At 43.4% G+C, this 23,249-nt stretch overlaps 1 protein-coding gene across 1 annotated transcript in view; it reads left to right on the top strand.

Annotated features, from left to right (window-relative positions):
- Positions 1-16,969: 16,969 nt before the first annotated feature.
- Positions 16,970-23,249, top strand: part of Cpes (Ceramide phosphoethanolamine synthase) — a 91,704-nt gene continuing 85,424 nt past the window's right edge. The window contains exon 1 of the mRNA XM_075875549.1: positions 16,970-17,119. The gene's annotated coding sequence lies outside the window, so the exon portion shown is untranslated. The remainder of the gene's footprint in view (positions 17,120-23,249) is intronic.

The raw sequence follows: 23,249 nt of genomic DNA, 5'->3' as shown, positions 1-23,249 counted from the left end.
CTCCTCGGGCCTCTGGGTATCCCCGGCGTCATCTGTGACGTCAATATTCGCGTCTGGTCATGCCATTCGCAAAACGAATCTGTTTGTCTGCTCGCAGCTATGCGCGCTCGTTGCTCCTTTCCTCACTCGGCGAGGAGGAGAGACGAGCCGATTAACTTAGTGTAAAGAACTGGAAAGAGCGAATGCGTCTTGTGAATCATCAACGCGTGTCATTCCTCTACTATGGAACCGCTTCGAAAAGTACTCGCGCCCACGGGCTTTTGAAGACTCGTGCACAAATGCAACACCAGAACCAAAGTTTGACCTCTGGGTGGCTTAGCGATCTTTCAAATGGAAGAGCCTCCACGCCCGACCACGATGAATACAACCTTCCGACACTGCCGGTCCTCCAACGGGCTGGCTAAGATGGCGTCAGTGCGAGCCATTGCTACTTTATTGCGGTAGAAGAGCTGTAAGTTTGTTCAAATTTTATTGGTTAGTAATTAATAATTAAATAATAATTTATTTATTTATTTATTTATTTATTTATTTATTTATTTATTTATTTATTTATTTATTTATTTATTGGCGTAATTTTCAACGATGTGAGCCCCATCGAGCTGTTACAGGGTGGGACAGTTTACAATACAGAAACAATACTTGCAAACGGCATAAACATATACAAAGAATATAAAGCAAACAGATATGCAAACAAATGAAAAAAAAAAACTTTTACATGAGACTAAGCGGTAAAGGAGCAAAATGGGAGCGAAAAGAAAGAGCGAAGAAATTCTGGCAGATCTCGCATACCTACAACGACTAACTAATTCAAAAGCGAAATTCAATTGCAAAGTAATCCAATTGCAGTCAGTTGAAGCATGGCATGACACCCGTTTTCCTTTTAACGTTTTTATTATTCAGCATGCGTCTCTGAAGACCTGCAGAAACCGCGAAGCTGTGCACGCAGGACTTAAATCAGGTGGGGGGGGGGCGAGGAAGGGGGGGGGGGGGGGCTTTACCTTTCCGTAAGGAGGGGCTCGGCCCTGCCTCGGCTGGTTTGCTCGATGGATTTCGAGCTGGGCGGTTGTGCCGTCCGTGATCTCCGACGTCAACGTAGCTCACGCCGATCGGCGCGCCGTCCTCGGACGCCTTCGATCGTGTCCCCCATCTTTACTATCTCTTCTTTCTGTCGCTATGCGGCGAGTGCTCTCTGTTATTTATCTTTCCACTATTCCTTTATCCCCTTTTCCCATCCCCTACAATGCACTGCGCTGTGTCGCCAATTAGGCAGGCAGAAATTAGGTGCGATTCCCCCTTTTATCCCGAACCATTTACTACTACAACTACTACTACTACTACTGCTACTAACTGTAGCACAATAGCAACCATTCTACAAGAGCTGGAGTTGATTTTTTTTTCTGTAGCAGTGGTGCCTTAAATTTGTGCGGAAAAATTGTAACTCTCCAAATTCATCAAAAATGATTTAATCGCAATTTTTCCCCCTCTGTCTTCCGTCTTTGCGCTGTTTCAAAACCTTGTTGTTTTTTTTATACATGAATTGAACCAACTCCATCGCTCGTTTGTTGAAGGGCTGCGGCACGCCTGCTTTATCGATGGAGGCGAAAATGCCGTAGGCCCGTGTGCTCAGATTTGGGTGCACGTTAAATAACCCCAACTGGTCGAAATTTCCGGAGCCCTCCACCACAGCGTCTCTCATAATGATATGGTGGTTTGGGCCGTTAAAGACTACGTATTATTATTATTATTATTATTATTATTATTATTATTATTATTATTATTATTATTATTATTATTATTATTATTATTATTATTATTATTATTATTATTATTATTATTATTATTATTATTATTATTATCGTTTACTGAGGAGCTGTATTTTTTGTTTTTTCCTAGTGATAAGGTCGCAACCTTAACTGAGACAAGGAGAAAAATATTAGGAATATGTTACATTCATCGTAGCCTAGAGAGTATACATAGTGTGCAAGTGTTGTCGTTGTTGTAGTAGTGTCCACGCACGCTTGTCGTGTTCTCTGTGTGGCGCTTGTTTTTCGTGCCGTTGAAATATAATGAAGCGAGATAAAAAGAAATGTCATTCACATCCCTACAAGCATATAGATATTTTGTCGTTTTTTTCTTTGAGCTGAAGTGCTTTATTTTTTTTCACAAAGTTACGCATATACAAGTATCTGCATTGATAACCCGGGAAGGCTGGTATCCGGTCTTGTGTTAAAAAAGTAAAACAGACAGATCAAGTGCAGAATTTAACAACACGGTATTTTATTGCACATCATAATTTATAATAAACAAATGTCTTCATTAAACACACTTTGTTAGTCAATGCAGGTACGCCAGAGATTCCAAAATTCAAGAAAAAAATGTTTAGTACACTGCTTGAGGTTACGTACGGTATATTAACCTATAGGGTTAAAAGATTTTATATTTTTGTACCAATGTATGCAATCACTCTTTCACCGTATACATTATAACACTTTGGTAAGTTCAGGTTGCATTTTAGAGTAGGTCTAGCATTATGTGTTGGAAAAAAGTATACACTAGTAAAAATAGGAAGGCTAGTGCACATAATGTTATTAACTGAAGTGGACATCTTGTGATTGCATAGTGCGTTAACCGAAAACACATGCTGTGTTTGGGAAATGTCATGACTTATATTAATGCTGCTGTTTGAATTACTAACTATTTTCAGTGCCTATACTCTGCAATTTTCGAAAATATTGTATGCATGTCTTGTAAGTCGCACCCCGTGATTCTAAACAATAGCCAATATGGCTATGGCAAAACGCATAGTAAAGGAGCTTGAGTATTTACTCAGAGAAATATCCTCGCTTATGTTAATGAGGCAGAAACGACCGTACGCGGCCTTCTTGCACACGTTCTGAACGTGCGCTTTCCAATATATTTATATAGGGCTATTGTATAAGCTAATATTTGGCTGGTTTGTGCGTGCGTGTGTGTGAGTGCGTGCGTGCGTGTTGGTCAAATATGACGCCCAAATATTTAAATGAGACAATTTCTTGTATAGAGCTACTTTTAAAAATAATATTTGTTTGGTCTTTGTTAACGTTGTTTCACCTTGATCAAAAAACTACATGCTTTGTTTTATTTCTGTTCAATCTGTTCAAAGTTAATTTATTTTGTAAAATATATGAGGCAGTTATTTGTAACACAGCCATCGCATCCATTTGCGGCACTGCAAGCGTACCTCTTGTGAATAATAACGCTATGTCATCTGCATACAATATAGCGTTGGAGCTATGAAAAGTGTTAGGGAGGTCGTTAATGCACATCGAGAATAATACTGGGCCGTTCACGGATGTCTGTGGGACTCCATTATAGTGGCTGTGCTGTGTGCTGAGTAATACTCGCCCATTACCACAAATGAAGCTAGTGCTTCGAAGGAATCCACACTCAACCTTAATATAACGAAATATCGGTTATAACGAAGTAATTGAAGAATATTCTTGCAAAAATAGTTTTAGTAATTTACCTATATAACGAATTTTTGAATATAACAAACTTATTTTCGTTTAGGATGCAACTTTGTTGCAATGATGTTTGAGTGCACAAAGGAAGTTCCTGCAACAAAGGAAGCTATAAAAGAGGCTACCCAGTAAACTTGTGCTACAAAGAAACCTACAAATGAAGCTCGTGCCGATGTCCTTCGTAGTTTTTGCTAAAAACGGCTGGATGGCGTTTATTTTTCTTTCTTTCTTACACGAACTTTCCTCTACAGCTTACAGACTTCCCAAAAACTTGTCTGCCTTACTCGTCAATTGTAACGTATAGCATAACGTCTAACGGGAGAGGGGAATGAGAAAGGGAAGCGTTACGTTGAAAACAATCATTCTACAGCCTGTCGAGTTTACTCTAGTGCACGCTTTTGCCGCAGCTGGAATGAAATCCGCCGCGCATCTGTCGACACGGGGGCACGCGCTGAAGCGTTTTCTTTTTCTTTTTTTTTTGCAAGAATGTGTGTTATTTCCCCGGCGAGGCTGCGAGGTCACGAACAGCAATATATATATATATATATATATATATATATATATATATATATATATATATATATATATATTGAATTAACTTGAAGATAGCACATAAGAAAAGGATCGTATTTACTAACGTTTCGGCCGTGGCACGGCCTTCGTCAGAGTCACTCTATATATATATATATATATATATATATATATATATATATATATATATATATATATATATATATATATATATATATATATATATATATATATATATATATATATATATATATATATATATATACGGCTAAAAGCTGCCGTAGCGTTGCTGTAAAAGAAAATTAACGGCGTATATACTTCCTGCGCGTTATTGTACTAAATATAACTTCCATATACGAAGACAGCTGGGTGTATGCATAATAGATTTTGCAGTCGATGCCTATTACCGACTGGTGTTTCTATCTAAAAAAATCTGTCACGGCTCGAGTGCCGCATATCCAATGACGTCGTAAGATGCACGTATGAATCGTACATTTTCCAACGATCGACCGAAATTATTGTATACTTGACAAATTGATTATCTTAGAAGAAGTATTAATCGCGCGTACATGTTTTCATTTATGGCGATTGACACCGTATTGTTTAGCATGTTGGATACGTGTAGTGCAAAACACATGTGCGTCATGTCTCTTTCATGTGTCTCACGATAATATAGGACACGTCTCATATCCATATGCGTTATCATGTGAGACGTGCAATATCTTCCGAGAATATTGGATATGTGGCGTAAGTGTTATGTGAGAGAAGAAATGTTCACGCATGTTTTTCGCTTATGTCAATACGAGCTCGTTGGATATGTTGCGCACGTGGAATTCAAAACACGCGTGAATCCATCGTGTCTGTTTTGGTACATGATCGCGCTATAATATTGGATTTGTCTCGTGCATTACTTACGTCTTCTCATATGAGAAATACGCAATATCTCGCGAGATTACCATATATACGGCATATGTCTTATCTGAGAAGAAAAAGAAGCATTATTCACACGTGTTTTCGCTTATATTAGTACTTGGTTTTTGAACATGATGCGTGCGTGGAATTCAAAGCACATGCGCATGATCTATTTATTTATTTATGCATATACCCTAAAGGCCCATTTGGGCATTACTTAGGGGGGGGGGGTAGTTAAAATACAGCGGGGTCATATGAAAAACAGAAATATTTACACAGAACACGAAAAAATAATAAAAAGGTAAATGCAGAAACACATTTCGCACCAAAGAAGACATAGTAACGTAGCACTCAGTATGACATGAAACGATGTGCGCGATAACTGATGTAATATTGGCACTAGACTAAACGAAAGAAAGCCACAAAATGTTACGGTTCTGCATTCCACATCTCCATTAATCTTCGAACAAACGTGTCGTGATCACGCACAGTTACAACATCACTTGGTAGTTTATTCCAATCATAAATTGCAAGAAACAATGGTGAGTCACGAAGGAAGTTAGTACAGGCAAACATGGGCTGTATTTTGTAAACATAATCTACACGTGGAAAAATGCGATGAGCTGGTTTTATCTGTGAATGTAAGAAAGATGACTTACCGAAATAAAGCTTGTGGAAATGAGACAGCAGTGCGATAAGCCTACGTATTTCGAGAGTCGGTAATTTCAACGACGTTTTAATAGCTGTTATGCTATATAGCCGAGAATATTTTCCTGTGATAAATCGGGCTGCTTTGTTTTGAATGGCCTCAAGTTTATTAATAAGGTATTGCTGGTTTGGATTCCAAATAAGGGCGGTGTATTCCATTTTCGAGCGAACTATAAGGTTGTGTATGCGAGAAGTTTGGTGGATTGGTTAGCAGAGTGCAAATGTCATTTAATAAATCCTAGAGCTCTTAAAGCCTTACTGGCTATTGCCTCAACATGAGCAATCCATGAGAGGTTCTGTGCAAGATGAACTCCTAAGTATTTTATTGTGTTCACATTTTCAACTAGCCTATTGTTTATCATCTAAGAATGCAGCTCAGGTTTCGTAGTTTTTGTAAATTGAATATACTTTGTTTTTGAAACATTAATTTCCATTTGCCATTGGCAGCACCATCGGGTGATTTGGTTAATGTCAGGCTGCAGCGCACTCGCATCAATATGGCTAGTAATTTGTCTGTAAATTACACAATCGTCTGCAAAAAAGTCTGATTGGGGATGACAATTGGTTACTTATATCATTAACGTGATTTAGGAATAGGATTTGCCCTAGCACGGTACCTTGCGGAACACCTGATTTTACCTTTACTAATGGAGACAAGGTATTATTAACAGAAACAGACTGATAGCGATTGGACAGGAAATTAGCAACCCATTTACAGATTTTAGGATTGATGTTGAGGGCGCTTAGTTTCATATTTAGGAAGTTTTGGAGGACCTTGTCGAAGGCTTTGGCAAAATCTATAAAGAGAGCATCGACGTCTGTGTTATGTATCGCTTCGTGAATATCGGTTATTAGATCGAATAGTTCAGTTTCGCATGAAAGGCCACGCTGGAAACCATGCTGACTTGGTAAGAAGAACTTGTTCGTGGTTAGATATGTCATAACTGCAGATGATATAATGTGCTCTAAAAGTTTACATGGTATGCTTGTTAGTGAAATTGGTCTATAGTTACTGAGCATAGAGGGGTCACCTGATTTAAAGATAGGAGTGATGTGGGCAATTTTCCACGCGTCTTGTACGCTACCACTATCAATAGATTGCTGAAAAAAAAAGAAGCTAGAATGTGAGAAATAACAGGCTTTGTTATTTTTAGCATTTGTGCAGATGCCGTCCGGGCCGGGTGCCGAATTGTTTGGGAGCCTTTCACTAGCTCGTTCAATACCTTGGTGTGAAATAATTAAATCATTCATGACCGAATCTAGAGTAGTGAATCTTAAGGTCAGACGGATTTTCTTCTGTGAATACTGAACCAAAAAAATCACCTAGCTCCTTTGCAACACATGATGGGGAAAGAAGTACACCATCCTTGGAAATAGACACTTGTGATGACGAAGATGGTTTAGGGTTAATTACCTTCCAAAATTTTTTTGTGTGTTCCCTTAAGAGCGCTGTTATATCATTGTTCAAGAATTTGTGTTTGGCTACTTCGATTTCTGTCTTACATTGCTTGGATTGTTCACGGTAACGCTCCCAATCACTAGCGGATCCCGACTGTTTGGCTTTCGAGTAAAGTCGTTTTTTTTTATTTATGCTGCGCTTGACATGCAAGTTAAACCAGGCGCTCTGGGTTGACGTTTTCACTTCAATTTTAGGGATACACTTTTCTTTTAGTTCATTTAGCTGCGTCTGTATGAGATGCCAGTTCTCATTAGTAGTGCGCCACGAAAAGGTGCGCAAAAAGTCCGAAGAAAAAGACGACAGTTGATTTAAAATCATATCAACATTACCACGCGTGTAGTTGTAGATTGTTTTCTTTGGCTTTTCTGGTTTTTTGTTTTCTAAAGTATATTCACAATGAAGCACATTGTGATCACTCATATTGTCTAAAACATTCACAAGTACATGATCTGGCTCGCTATAGTCAATACAAGGTCTAAAATAGCATCACCGCGAGTCGGCAGTACAACCATTTGTGTCAAATTGAACAGGGCTAGTACATCAAGAAATTCCTAACGGTCAGACCTTCCTGCGCTGCCTTCGGGTGTACACGTCCGCCAGTTTATGCCTGGGTGATTAAAGTCACCTGCCAAAAAAATAGGGGACCGGGGATCTATGTTTTCATACATTATCTTACGATATCTTTGGATACGTATCTCATATGCGTTCTCATATGGAACGTATGAAATATAGTATGAGATTATACGTAATGCAAGAGTGAGACGACCATACATTTGGCATACCGGAGTTCTGTGCGCCAAGCCACGACACGTATATACCTGGATAGAAATAGTCGCGTTTCCGTACATTCAGTATTATAAAACCCGATTCCCTTTATATAAGCACTCTGAAGGAGCTTTTTATTTGTCGCGGCTATCTTTCGTGTTGTTGCATCCGGTATTTTCGTGAGCTGCGACAGGTGTTCTGAGCTCACTTCACGGAAATTTATTTTAGTAGTCTGCGATGTAATGGACTGTCTGTGTGCAATGAGCGTTGCCATTGTTCGTGGCCAAACATAGAAACGGATTTAAAGCAACTTACAATTTATAATGTATAAAAAGTCTCATGAGGTCGTATGGGAGACGACTTCAAATACGTATTTATCAAGCGAGAGGCGTGCGGAATAAAAATAATCTTCAACAATCCTATAACCGTTGCAGTTCTTGTAACGGTGGCTTGCGCAACCTTTGGAAATACGCGGTCGTATATACCGGGAGTATAAATAAACTAGTAATGAGATTTGAAGACGGATTGAGGAAGCAAGCCTTTTATTAAGAATTTAAAGTTCAGCTACACGCGACAAACAGTGTCGACAAACGCGGACGACACAGCCTCTATTTAGAAAAAAAAAAAGAAACACATGCACGTACAAAGAACGTGCCGTATGTTCGTTTTGATCTACCGTTCCTTCCGCGCAGTCATCATACGCAACGTGAACTGTTCTTAGCTAGCCCAGCTGCGCCTACACGAACTGGAAATATCTCGTTCATTGTGTGCGGAATGTTTTAAAATGGAATTCGGCTGCGTTATCTCGAAATTGTTGGTAGAAACTATGACGGGACGGCTTTATGCTCTCCCATAGTAGAGTACGAAGTACTCTAAATCGTAAACCACTTTTTCTAAATCAGAAACTATTTTCCCCAAACAACAGTCACATGCCAATTGGAATGATTAGTACATTTCACGAATTTTTTGTCTGTAGGGGGTGTGATGTCTGAATGAACAGGCTTTTATTGATTAGCTATGTAATTGTTCTCTTTATAATACACACTTATATCCCGTGTAATCTGAACAGAAATGGATGTCGAATCCATCCAGCTGCTTTGCTGGATGGATACGACATCCTATGCTGTTAAATTGCTGTTAAAATTGCTATGCTGTTAAAATATGCTGTTAAAGTTATGCTGTGAGATGCATTGATGTGCAGATAAAATTTTTCAGTATATTGTATACTTCCACGCTGCCGGTGAATATCAACTCAAATACCAAGAATCTTCTGATTTACAACCTCATCGTTCCGACATCGCATTTCCTGCTTTTGACATTGGTTCGCATATTTTACAGTCCCTCGCCCTCCCTCCATACATCTCACCACCGGCACGAATACGTACGTCACACAGTTTATTCTTTTAACGTCGCTATAGCCACTGAGTGCGCGCTGGCAGATTTACGTTGTCCTTACTCCATCCAGTAATTGTAAACTGTAACGTCATTCCTTACGACGTCGATTATATCACCTGCTCACTAGAATTACTGTATATGGCTCCTTACATGAAAAGGTATCATATACAGTTACTCTACTGCTAACATGCTTTCACGAAAGCAGCACCTACGTTTTATTTCCTTTTTTCACATTTAGAGTGGCTAAAGTATTGTAGTCCCACTCCGTTATGTAATACCGATGAGCGGAGTATTTAAAAATAAAGAATGAATTAATTAATAAAAGCAATGAAAACATTCGCAATAACGTGTTTAAACGAGAAACATGTGGGCTGCATGTACAAGATAAATCTGCACTTACGGTTCAGAACAACTTACGGGAAATAAAAACTTCCTGGACCTCTTGACTCGTCTGGGGCTCTCGACGATGTGTGTTGCATACACAAAGCGGCATTGTTCTGTTACGTGCTCTTCGAAGAGAGTATGAGGTCACGTGACGCGTACAGCTGGAGGCGTGTTCCGCGTGTCTATAGCGAAGAAGCAAACAACGCGCGCTGTATGACATATATACTGCCGGTAGTAAAAACCAGCACACAGAAGTGCACGACGACATGGGCGGCACTTCCAAATGATTTATTTGAAGTATGAAGCAGAGTGATATATACAAAAGACTGACGCAACACTGCCTAACCTGCTCACCTCTCGAACAACCTCACCTCAAAGGTCGCAGCTGTTGCGACGTGTCCCTTATGCATGCATTCATGGCCCAACTTACCGATAGAAAAAAGCTTCTAGTAACTCCTGTACTGTCTGATACTTACTCTTACCCAGGATCGTCACTTCACGAAATCGTGGTTCGCATTTGCAGACCTTGCAGTGCGCAAGTTCATTTTATTGAGATAGCAATTATATGTACACTGTCGGCTGGATTTTGCCACCAGCGTCGGTGACCGCCGTCATTCACCGTATATGTATACGTATCTAAATATATATATATGGAAACGCAAAAAAGAAACATGTTCTAGAAAAAGATCTCCGGCGCGCATAATTGAACGCCCGACCTCTTGCTTGTGAGTGCGTGGCGTTAGCCACTGAGCCACGAAGGAGCACCTTTTTCAACTTTGAAATGGCAAGGTACTCCACTTACCGCTGCCGACGGTGATCTCGGAAGAACTATTGTGTTTTCAGCATTACCAGTGAGATGGCGCAATGAGCGCGCGTCGCCAGATCGTCACGACTCAGTGACGTGCACTGATGCGTTCATCTCCCATGCGTTCTTTGCCCTGTGGAGGATGGGGGGAGGGCAGACGCTCACACGTGCGCACGCTTATCTCGCCGTGGGGAGAATCGTACGCCTTGGGCTTTCACCGGAACGATTATGTTGCAGTCACCGGGAGCATAAAGGTCACTGCACTCGCTGCACACTCTCCGTTTGCGAAAAAGGCGCGCTTTTCAGACACAGCGAAGTAACAACTGAGACGCTTGTTCGCGTTCATCTGTACCTGCGGGTGTGTTTCGTGCGTCATTTGTACACGAGCAGCGTGCGTCACGTTTTGATCTGGTTGCGATTCTTCGCTTGACATTTCAATTAGTTGCTATTACATTCATACTTCGCCTTCGTGGCAAAGCTGTGACTTTTCTTTCTTTAGATTTGAGTCATGTTCCTCGGCTTGTGTCTTCGTACATAGGCCAGTCTGCCTAGCATAATACATATCGCACCGATATGTGATGCTCGGGGGGCTTGCCGACGTGCTGTGCCTGCAGGCAGCGCTGCACCTACTTTGCCATTGTCACGTGATCGTAGATGGCGGTGGCGAGCTTTGGGATGGGTGGTGCCTACGTGGCGTGACGTCAGTATACAAGCGCCTCATCATGTCGACGGCCCCTTCCGTGGTTTGCAAACGCGCGTTCATTAAATTTCGCCCCATACATTGAAATGGGACTGACCGTGGATTGATGGCTTTGGATTAATAGGCATGTGTTTTGCATACTTCGTAATGTGAAATAAAATCACGAAGTATTATTTGAATTGAGCTCAATTGGATGAGGCGTTTTTAATAAAGTTTGACGAAGATTGGAGAGAAGGTGGTCTCTGTACACTTGGACAGGAAGGAGCTCATTCGTCTCAAAGCTCATAGGTGCTTATCCTGCATGCATGCTCGCAAACGAGTGTGGCGCAAACTATAGGTGCGCTTCCATTCGTTTCAGAAAGTAATAAACGACTTTATGCCTCGAAATGTGTAGTTTAGCTCTTTTTATTTAACAATACTCAGAAATAAATTTTGTTCAGAAAGTTTAATGAACAAATAAATTGAAACCGGTCAACCATACTTATTTCACCAGTCAGAACACTTGACAATAGGTTGGCGAAACTTGCGGATCTCACTCGGACTTACTGGGACTTACGGCTCAATCTAAGTCTGAGTGAGTCGAAGTGAGTAGATCTACGAGTCCGTTCGCCTAGAATGATCTTCTTCGATCATAATGTCTAGGCTCTATCAACCTCCACAACACCAATATATCACGTAATCGGTGTTCTTCTTGACGCAGTTGGATGTAGTGCCATCGAATATGACTTCTTAGTGCTCGTAAACCAGGATCATTATTCTTGAAAAAGATGACACCATAAGAGATATACTTATGGAATATTTCCTTAGAAGAGTTGTTGACGTGGGGGGGGGGGGGTTCAAGGTTCTCCCCTTCTAATTCGCGCCTCTGGCCAATAAATGTTGAAATGGTGTATGAAAGACACGACTTTGGTTATACGTGTGAGCAGACGTGAGTACAAGCGTGAATATAGGTAACGCTGATAGTAATGCTGAAGATGAATAGACATGACCGTAGGTCAGCAAGCAAAAGTGAAACTCACTCAGACTCATTCAAGAAATATATTCCTCGCGCTTTGGACTTGCTCAGACTCAGTCTCAGCTGAGCCGAACTCACTCGGACACACACTCACGAAAACGTCCGTCATCGGATCTAATCACCACCACCACCACCATCATCATAATCATTATCATCATCATAATCAGCATCGTCATCATCATGATAATTATTATCATCATCATCATCAGCCTGACTACGTCCAATGCAGGACAAAGGCCTCTCTCATGTTCCGCCAGTCAACTCGGTCCTGTGCTTGCTGCTGCCAATTTATACCCGCAAACTTCTCAATCTCATCTGCCCACCTAACCTTCTGTCTCTCCTTAACCCGCTTGCCTTCTCTGGGAATCCAGTTAGTTATCCTTAATGACCAGCGGTTATCCTGTCTGCGCGCTACATGCCCGGCTCATGTCCATTTCCTCTTCTTTATTTCAACTATGATATCCTTAACCCCCGTTTGCTCCCATATCCACTCTGCTCTCTTCTTGTCTCTTAAGGTTACTGTTACAAGCTGCCACTCTAGCGTCGCCAGCGCGAAGTCGGCGACGGGAATGACAGCAGGTCGGTTCGTTCCGTACGCAAGCAGAGACAGTGAAGAGATCAGAAACGTGAGAAAACAAAACAACTTTACTCTAGGGATATCGCAGCACACGGGATCTAATACAACACTTCAATACAACTAACAAAATACATCGACACTTGATACAACTAAAGAAATATATAACAGACAATAAATCAGCTTACGAGAGAGAACTATTACAAACTACACAAACTAACAAGAATAGAACGACGGAGGAGAAAGTTCGAAGATATAAACAGGTGAAGGCATACGTGTGATGACCGGCAGCGTTGTGTCCCCGACGATCGGAAGCGAGAAGTCGAAGAGAGTTCTGGCACGACTGCGATGTCGGCGGTGTTGCAACGCTGGTGGCTCCGGGAGGCTAGTGCTTGCAGGTGACTTCGAGCAGGTTGAGCTAACTCGAGGCGAAGTCCCGATGTCTACGTTGCAGACGTTAATATCGCGTCACAACTAGACGAACGGCTAAGTTTAGGTGGCCAGCCGATACAGAGCCACACTAAAAACTTCTAGAAGAGATGCTTGTTGATCTGTTTCTACACCATCTTGGTCAGCGACTAGTCTGCCTAGCAGGGCAAAATCCTGCGCTTAAATCCCCCTCGTGTCTCCTCGCTCTCTTCCTTGGGGACAAGAGACCTCTACCTGGGTCCAATCATGCGCGTTTAATTGATGGGAAACTCCGTCCCAAAAATATTTTGACCCCACCCCTTTTTAATTGGGAGAGGGCCCTCAACGAGCGAGAGTGACAACCTGTCGGGTTGTTGTCATACGGCTTGGCCACCAGAGCGTTTCCCACGCTTTTCCCCGTGGGAACGGTCAAACGTTTGGCTCTCAGCCGGTGCGTCTTGTAGTCTAATCCTTGTTCGGGGTATACCGCGGCCTTCTACGACCTTGCAGACGCCGCCACAGTTACAAAAGGATTAACCGTCAGCGGCGACGTTCTAAGAAGAGCACCCCATTTTGCACTTCTCGGCTCCCTTTCATGCGCCGCTGTTTCTCACGGTCAGTCGGGGAGTACGGCGCCCGTTAATTGCCGTGACGCGGTGTCGCCAAAAATAGCCGTCCGTGACAGTTACACCTAACATTTTTCTTTCCATTGCTCGCTGCGTCGTCCTCAATTTAAACTGAACCCTCTTTGTAAGTCTCTAAGTCTCTGCTCCGTAGCCAAGTACCGGCAAGATGCAGCTGTTATATACCTTCCTCTTGAGGGATAGTGGCAATCTACCTGTCATAATTTGAGAGTGCTTGCCAAATGTGCTCCACCCCATTCTTATTCTTCTAGTTACTTCAATCCCGTGGTTCGGCTCCGTGGTTATTACCTGTCCTAAGTCAGTTATTACCTGTCCTAAACTCACTCGCACTCAAACTCCTCAAATATTACTCAGTCGGACTGATTAAGACTCAGACTCACAGCTCGATCTGAGTCTGATTCGGTCCAAGTGAGTCGACTTAGGAGTGAGTTCGCCGACCTATGCACTTGATACGTCCTCATTGCGAAGTTTCACATAACATCGGTCTTTGGTTGAGTGGAAATGTTTTTTCCACTTTGCCTGCCGTACGATTCTTGGACGATATTCATATAGCGTGTACACGGTACTGAGCGCTTCGATCAAACTCGAAATGCACCTCCAGTGAATTGTGGAATATCCCAATGCGACGTGGTGCTATTTTAAAAATGCCGCACTTCAGATCACGTGGACTTTCATTTATTCGCCAGTAAAGTTCATTGATCATTTCATCTTATTCGCTATACATAAATGTTCTGTATTGGTCATTTGCACTGTCTCTGTACACAGAGACAACGAAAGTAATCAGGACCCGAAGAAGTGTCATAATAAATTTTTGGCACATTGCTTCGCTGAACGCGAAGACAGTTCCCAACCATTACTTTTGCATTTTTATGTGAAAAGAAATGCTAAATAAATAAATAAATAAATAAATAAATAAATAAATAAATAAATTGTTAAGGCGTTTATTAGCCGGCAACCAGCGAGCATACACAATGGCGACAGTTACGGTCAAGCACGGACTCTCAGCGCGAGCGGCGTCCTTGTTGGGTAGCCCCACTAGGAGGTACTCAAAAGTTCGACCCATTTCAGAGTTCGGAGGCTTCGCTACAGAATAAATAAATAAATAAATAAATAAATAAATAAATAAATAAATAAATAAATTCGCCAAATTCCACGTGCCTTGCGAACCAGTGTTATGTGAAGCATGCGGATGGAAGGTGAATGTGTTGAATTTTTTTTTATTGTGTGATACCTTACGAATTGGCGCTAAAGATGCACGTACAAATGCGCACGCATAGACATATATCAGACAGCCGCATATGTTTTAAATAACCAGCTGTTCACAGTTGCGCAACGATGGCAACAGTAACATGGATGTTAGCTACACCAGAAGCGTTACCTGATATGAAGCGCTGGTATACTTGCGAGGATGGCAGCCCTGGACACTGCTGCATAAATCGATTTCACCTGATGGCGCTTAACTATAGTTAACTATAGTAACACTATATACATGACGGCTCTATCCCTGGAGTACACGTGTAATGTTTCGATATAAAATTGGATAGCCAGCACTGCAACCACAAATGACGCTTCACGAACATTAAGGTCTATTTGAAAAGTAGTTCAGAGACTTGGAGAAGTCTGTGATAGAATGCTTGATTTCCACGCAGAATACCTTATTACCCGCCAGCTGGTATGTGCTTCACGTCTGGTGGAGAGGGTTTGTGTAGCCAGAATTTTTTTTTTTTGAGGTTGAATGTGTGGTAAGGGGAGGGTGAGCTCAACCATACTTTATGATTGTCAGTGCGCGGGTTAGCATGTGTGCGTACATATGTACGCAAGCCCCCCCCCCCCCCCCCCCCCCCGCCAACCTTGACTACACCCTGCCACCCACCAGCAATGCTCTATAGCGCAGGTATTTCTGTTTCAGTTGTTTATAGACTCTCGCATAAGCTTTGTATTATGGGTAAGCTCATTTGAAGTGATTCCGCCTCGACTTTTGTGGGTATGATGGTCGATTCGTAATTAATTAATAATTAATTGATTAACCATTAAATTATGTTTCTAGTGGATCTGTGGTTAGTGATGTGGTTTGCCAAATTTCCATGGCACATACCTGTCATCGGTTTTCGGTTGAATGGGTAAATGCTGATCAGGTAACTGTTCCCCCTTTTTTTTCGCTAGCTGAGTCTATAGGGCGGCCATGTTCGCTTTTATTTTTAATTCGTATGTAGCGTCTTCATAATCATCATCATCATCACTCATTAGTCACCGCGTTGCGCCTCTCGCTGTGGAGGCGCGTGTTAGATCAGAACAAGTCCTCGCACCTGGCGTCTAGAACGCAGGTAGCCGTCGCCACTCCGCTTTGATCCTGGAGAATAAAGTGGCGAGATTCCACATCTGGATCTCGTTACACTTAGATAAAGATGTTTCGTGATGTTCATGATGGTCTGCTTATCCTGTAAAAAAAAATAAGAAGCGGATCGAAAGGGAGATAGAGAGTCTAGGTGGAAATATTGATTCCGAAATGCAGTGATCCCGCGGTCATAGCATACCATATATCTTGAGCTCGTAAAACCCCAACATGAAATTTAATTCTGAAGAAACAGAGAAAAGAAAAAAGAAGGCACAAATTTTGTCGTCCGCTAATGCAACTTGACGTCTCGCATCGTCCCCTATTAGCTGATAACATTGAGCCCTTTCATCCACACCAAACAATACAGACCATAAAGTTTTCGTAATGTTAAAATGCTGTGTAATCATGTAATATTATTACTGACCCAAATAAGAACGCGCTGTTTTATAAAAGCGTTTTTTTTTTTTTTTTGTAAACTACCGTTCTCGTACGGTCATGTTTGCGACTCGAATCCAAACCACAGATGACTGCCGCAAATATCAAATTCTTGATAAAAACAATATCGAAGACCATGCTTTTTGTCCACGGCAAACAACCAATACATCATGACCACCATGTAACCATGTTCCAGATTCCATCTAATCGTTCGCAACATTTATACAAAGGTGACAGGCCGTCGTACAAAACAAGAGGGGGGGGGGGGGGGTTTGTTTGTATTGTGCCGCCATCTGACGAACCGTTCGCAAACTAAAATCTCGCGCATGATCCGTGATGCCTCGGCTCCCGCGGAGCGAAAGCAGGCAGCCGAGCCTCTTTCCCCATGCAGCCGCAGCAGCAGCTTGCATTCGCGATCGCCAGTGGATGCCTGGCTGACAGGTCGCTTCCATGTGATCCCGCCGCTCGATGGGTTTCAAACGCTTGCGTCGTCGTGATCCCCCGTCTACCTTGTCGACTCGCCGTAGAGCAGCGATCGGCAGCATGACGGTAAGCTCACCGATGTCGTTCTTTGTAACACTTCATCTTTTCGCGCACTTTACACACGAAAGAAACGAGCGAAGGGAAATGGAAAGCGCGGTTCTTCCTTGCGTTAAACCGAAACAGGCATCAAAACAAACGCCGATTTCGTGACTCCGATCGCGTTCCAGCGGTGCGCGTCGGAATTTTCGGGGAGCGTTTGATCTTTTTATTGCGCGTTGGTTCGCGAAAGCTGTCGCCCTAGGACAGTATAAACGCTTTGCGGAGCCGACGCCGCTTTGGTGTGTGTTCTCTCGTAGCAAGGCAAGCGTTGCTTGTTTCGATTCTTAGGGGGTGCGTTTCCTGAGTAGATGTTGAAGTTTAGGCACTGAATTTGATTAGAACACTATTATTACTGCGTCGCCTTCCCAAGGCATGTGAAAGCCGGCGCCAAATTCCAGCGCGCGTGAGTGATACTGTGGTATTAGAACTGTTGCACGTCAGAGATCATTATCGGTTCAAACTACCGTGCCCTTTCCCATCGAAGCGCTCGACTTTTCGCGCTACGAATTTCGGGGGAAAAACGCGCGTGGCTGTGATAGCGTGTTTTATATATATATATATATATATATATATATATATATATATATATATATATATATATATATATATATATATATATATATATATATATATATATATATATATATATATATATATATATATATATATATATATATATATATATATATAGCGCGCTTTCTGGACGTCTCGTGGCATAGTGTGCGTGGTGTGTCTGTGTTTGATTTCAGAGAATGCATAGACGTGTGGAAAGCAGTGGTTTTGTGTTTAGTAGTTTCGTTGTATATCTGTCGCGTGTTTCGTCTTGGGGTGGATAGGAAGCGACTTGCGTAAGCTCATATTGTTGGTAGCACATGAGTGATTTGGTTAAGAGCACAGAACGCGTTCACCAAAATTGTAGCAGACGCTGCAATAGGTGGTCCTGCACTTTTTGTGAATTTAAAAACAACACAAAACAAGAAGCCCTCTCCCCAGATTTCTTATATATATATTTGAAAGCTCACCAATCTACGGAGCCTCGAAACACTATTTTCGCTTGTCCCTAATTTTATACTGTGCGTCAAATTATATATATTTTCATGTGTGCAGTTGAGGTTAGTATAGAGCGAATTAATTTGTAGTATACACGTCAAACAAGCTTACGCCGTTCTTTGAAAAAAAAAAGAAAATAAAACAGGAAAATGTTTACGAATTAACGTCATTCGAGAATTCGATCGTTCGGTGCCTGCTAAAAACTCGAAAACGTCATTGCCGTGATATTTGTGGAGCGTTCGCCTGTCAGTCAAATGTTCATGTGTTGAGGCGTGTTGCTATTACGACATAAAGACGTGATGTTTGGCTTAGTTCGCAAGTTACGCTTGATGGCGATCACCTTGTCGTTTACGACACGTTCACGCAATTTTATTTCCCACGATACGCGGAGTAATCGCACTGGTAATAAAAGAGCTAGCTTCGACTTCTCAATTAAGATTCGCCTGAAAATTTCGCTGGATTAATAAATTGGTAATTAGAGGCTAACTGTCATATCGTTTGTCACCCTATGGCAATGGCATCGTTTTTCCAGTGAAAACGTGATTTTATTTCGGGAGCTGCTACACTAAACATAAGTTAAAGCAGAATCCTTGAAAATTGCATTTGTAGAACACCTCGGGACATACTGCGCCCCGATGCAAACTTGCACTGCGGGGTAGAACACAATAAACGCAGTGTTATCTGCCATGTCGGTGTGTTTTTTTTTTGTTTTTGTCCCGTAAAGGCATAATACAGTTTACGACACAGTAAAAAAAAACGTGCCGTTACGTGTATTCGCATAGTTATGAGCGTGAAAAATAGCAGCTCCCACAGCCTTTTACAGACTTAATTTGGTTCCATTTTTTGCTGTGATTGTTGTTCTTTTTATTGTCGGTGGTGGCGGCCGTGATGATGATGATGATCTTCCTGTGGTTTATCAGTACTGTCGTGTCTCTGAAGATAACTTAAATCACGAGCGTTGGGGGAAATTGGAAAAGCTTGACACTGGTGAAATTCGTTCAGAGTGGGATACGCCTTGCGAAGTGAACTCCGTTATGATACGTGCCATGAAGTATTTTACACTTTCGTGACCGCGCCTCTTATCGTCAGTATGTTAACGACGACTTCAAATTCAAAATTTGGCACCCTCTGTGCTGCGCTTCTGAACAGCTGTAATGCCACTTAATGGGTAAAAGAGGTAGTGTTTCATCATTTTCGCTTTCGAGGTTTTTGTCTCCCCACGCGCGGGGACTTTCGAAGCTCGACTATGGTTGCACGGCGGGCTTGTTGGTTATTCATGTTGTTCGAGGTATTGCGCATCCAGGACGGGACAGAGAAGAAGACACAGAAAGTGTAGCGCCGTGTATGTGTTCCGTGTCTTCTTCTCTGTCCCGTCCTGCATGCGCAACATGAATTTCAAAGCTCGTTCGTAGTTTGGTATGTGTGAGCGCTCGTGGTTTCGGTTGTGGCCTCGACGTCACTCGCGTTGTCTCCACGAAAACGGCGAATTGTGACGGATTCCGATTAATTTGAGTTTATATCTGTTTGTGATGATATCAGCACAGACAGGGAAGACAACTTAGACTAGTCAGGCTTCAGTACGGCCAGCGATAAAGCGTCAAACCTTCCCGGAGCCCCGCCGCGGTGGTCTAGTGGCTAAGGTACTCGGCTGCTGACCCGCAGGTTGCGGGATCGAATCCCGGCTGCAGCGGCTGCATTTTCGATGGAGGCAGAAATGATGTAGGCCCGTGTGCTCAGATTTGGTTGCACGTTAAAGAACCCCAGGTGGTCGAAATTTCCTGAGCCCTCCACTACGGCGTCTCTCATAATCATAAAGTGGTTTTGGGACGTTAAACACAGCATATCAATCGTGGTGCAAAGCAGAAGAAAACAGGGTACCGTAGGACAATAGAGCAAACTATAATCAAGCCGTCAAGGCAATCTAGGCAGCGGTGATTCACGACCACAAGAATGTAACGCAACTTGGAATTGTACAAGCAAGCGAACCGTAATGTAAACGAAATGCGCCTCCTATTTTTTGTCACGTGACTTCAAAGTCGCTTGAGCTTTACCAATCACGCCGTATGGGGCGTTGAACTTGGGCCAAGGATCGTGAGCTTTTGAGGCGCAAATAGACTTTCCCCTTCAAAACGAGTTGGCTTCCCAAGGCTGGCTGCACGACGTCATGCTCCCTCCTTTCTTTTTTTCTTCCTTCCGTGGTTGCGGCCATATATCGTACTAAATCTTACCCCTCTTTCAGCACGAGGCTCCAGTGCCTTGCGAAGCATCACGAAAGTAGCCCTGCGTCAAAGAATTGCAGTTGTTCGCCGCGAGGCCTTTTATCTGCGACGCGGGCTAACAGCGCGCTTTGTTCGCGACACGTGTACGAGATATACGCTGGCTGAGGCGCCTGAGGCTAACGGCGCGTACTTCAAAGCAGCAGCGGCAGTTTCACTCTAGAGCGTTTGACGACCCTTCGGGACACGAGCTGGACCCAACAAGGACGCACACAACGCGCGTGTTGACGAGCTACATCGCGATCGTTTGTTCGGCATAAAATGACGAGCCGCTCTACTTCTCTACTCGTGGTGTCAGTTCCAGTATAGAGGGCTGAAACATGGGCGATAAAGAAGCATCTAGAAAAAAAAATGATAGGAGAACGATAAAGAGATCGGCGAATGGCCGAAGGGGTCGGCGAACAAACAGGAGCTTAGGCGTGCGCACAAAGAGGAAAAAGGGATTGCCCCCCTCCCCCCACCCCCAATCAACTGCATGAAGGGGGCCACCAAGGCTGCTCCATATCTCACTTGTATCTGTCCCGACATTCTCTAAGTGCAAGGTTATGACCATGTAGACCTTTGACAGTAGTGTCAGGGCAAATGACTGATGTTATTTATTTATTTACTATTTACTTATTTGTGCAACATACAAGATGTCATGGGGCTTGTGGCAAAAGGTAACGTTGAAATAAACGTCACCTGACTTGCCCTCTAGCACCATCCGTTACATTCACCGCACAGAATTCTCGCGTGCGCGTGGTAAATAAATATTGTAGAAAAATCACTAGCACTCGTAAATAAACTGCACAAATGACATGTAGATAGCGCTAGAATTCGGTAACACAAAAAAATGCGATTGCAACCTAGGACAAGATGCTTCACATAAAGAATTAATAGTGTTGTCATGACAAACACAGATCGCGACCAAAAAATAAAGAAATGCATAATCATAGATAACTGAAGGAAGCTTACATATTCTAAGAGATCTTTACTGCCCGTTTCCCCATTTCCGCTATACCCCCTCGGAAAGTTAGGGACCAAAGGAACGTCGTTTAGGAATCGTGCCATCTCTTAATTCTCAATTTTTCGCGTAAGTTGCGAAGCTTCTTTTCTTTATTGAAATCGACCACCGGGGGGAGTTGGGGGTGCGTTCTTGTGCGACTTCGCCCCCCCACCCCCCCACCCCCTTTTGAAGGGGAAACCCTGTGCACGCTTATCAGCAGGAGTGCCAGATATCATAGGTGACATCGAACGAGAGACATGGACCTGCGAGCGACGTAACGCACAGGACAGACACCAAATGGACAGTAAGAGCGACATCTGCAGAATGGCCACTAAGGGATCGGAAACGCAGTCATGGAAGGCGGTGTGGTCGAGGTATACGGTAGTCGCATCTCCATGTCAGATGTGTAGGCATGCATGCCGTCGAGTTCGGCGCTTTTTTTTTTCTCGTTGACCGAGGCAGCTTCGCCGGCCGAGGACGTTAATGAGGAAGTCGCCGTCCCATTGCGGCCGTCCGTTGTATGTCCGGCGCTTCTTTATAGGGATCCCCCCTCCTGTCCTAGATCCGGCAGTCTCGTCGTCTCTGATTGCGATCACTATGCGATGACCTTTATTGGCATCTCCCACTGTTTACGTAAGACACGTGGGAAGAGTGATCTGTCTTGTCTCTAGCCATGCCTCTAATGTTAACATCGCAATGATGCACCTGTCACGTCATCTGGCGGGAATAGAGGGCATTCATCATGCCCTCTATGCCGATGTCATTACGGTATGTGCGGCTCAAGGGAAGTTAGGTGTCATTGAGACCAACAGTCTGCCGAAATTATACACGCGCGGCGCGTTACGGACTCCCATGCGCACTCACACAAATTCGAATTCCTTCACATTAGGAGGGGCCCCGCCGTGGTGGTCTAGTGGCTAAGGTACTCGGCTGCTAACCCTCAGGTCGCGGGATCGAATTCCGGCTGCGGCGGCTGCATTTCCGATGGAGGCGGAAATGTTGTAGGTCCGTGTGCTCAGATTTGGGTGCACGTTAAAGAACCCCAGGTGGTCGAAATTCCCGGAGCCCTCCACTACGGCGTCTCTCATAATCATATGGTGGTTTTGGGACGTTAAACCCCACAAATTAATCAAATCACATTAGGAGGGGTGGCCACCCCGTTCACCTAAGAGGGAGGGGAGGGGCGCAAGCATAGCCCCAGTACATTGACATAGTAGGGAGTGGGGGGCGCTGTGAAAAACCTCCTCCTACTCCTCCATTTATTTATCTTCCATTTTATTGTCGTTACAGAGGAAAGACTGACATGCCATATAGGTTACTGATTATAGACTGGCGATTATAGACTAGCATACCGTTGTGCCCATGACAGCGTCGCGAAGAGCTTCTCACAATGCGCGCGGAAATTCAATGCAGACGCAAGGAGGAGGAAAGCATTAAAGCACCTAGGAAGGAAAGAGACTGGCTTGCAATCGCGCTAATTCGGTATCCTCGTTTCCTAATGTCGCCCGGTTCCTTTCATCGTGATCCTACCGAAAGTATCAAGGTTTGGGATGTAGAGAAGTGGGGAGCGGCGAAGGATTCTCGGAATGGGATGATTATGCCATTGACGGCCGCCGTGCCGTGCCGAAGTCGACGTGCTGACGCGGCTTTGAATGGGAGGCTCGGATGGCCGCACTCACTCACCGCTACTATTGCAGCTAGTGTATAGGCTATCCGTGTCGTCGATGTTTTTTCTGTCCCTTCCACTCGGCTCCGTAATAGCCCCCATTGAGTCCGTACGGAGCGC

The sequence above is a fragment of the Rhipicephalus microplus genome, chromosome 10, assembly GCF_043290135.1.
Source record: "Rhipicephalus microplus isolate Deutch F79 chromosome 10, USDA_Rmic, whole genome shotgun sequence".
NCBI lineage: Eukaryota > Metazoa > Arthropoda > Arachnida > Ixodida > Ixodidae > Rhipicephalus > Rhipicephalus microplus.
This window is presented reverse-complemented; position numbering and strand designations above follow the sequence as displayed.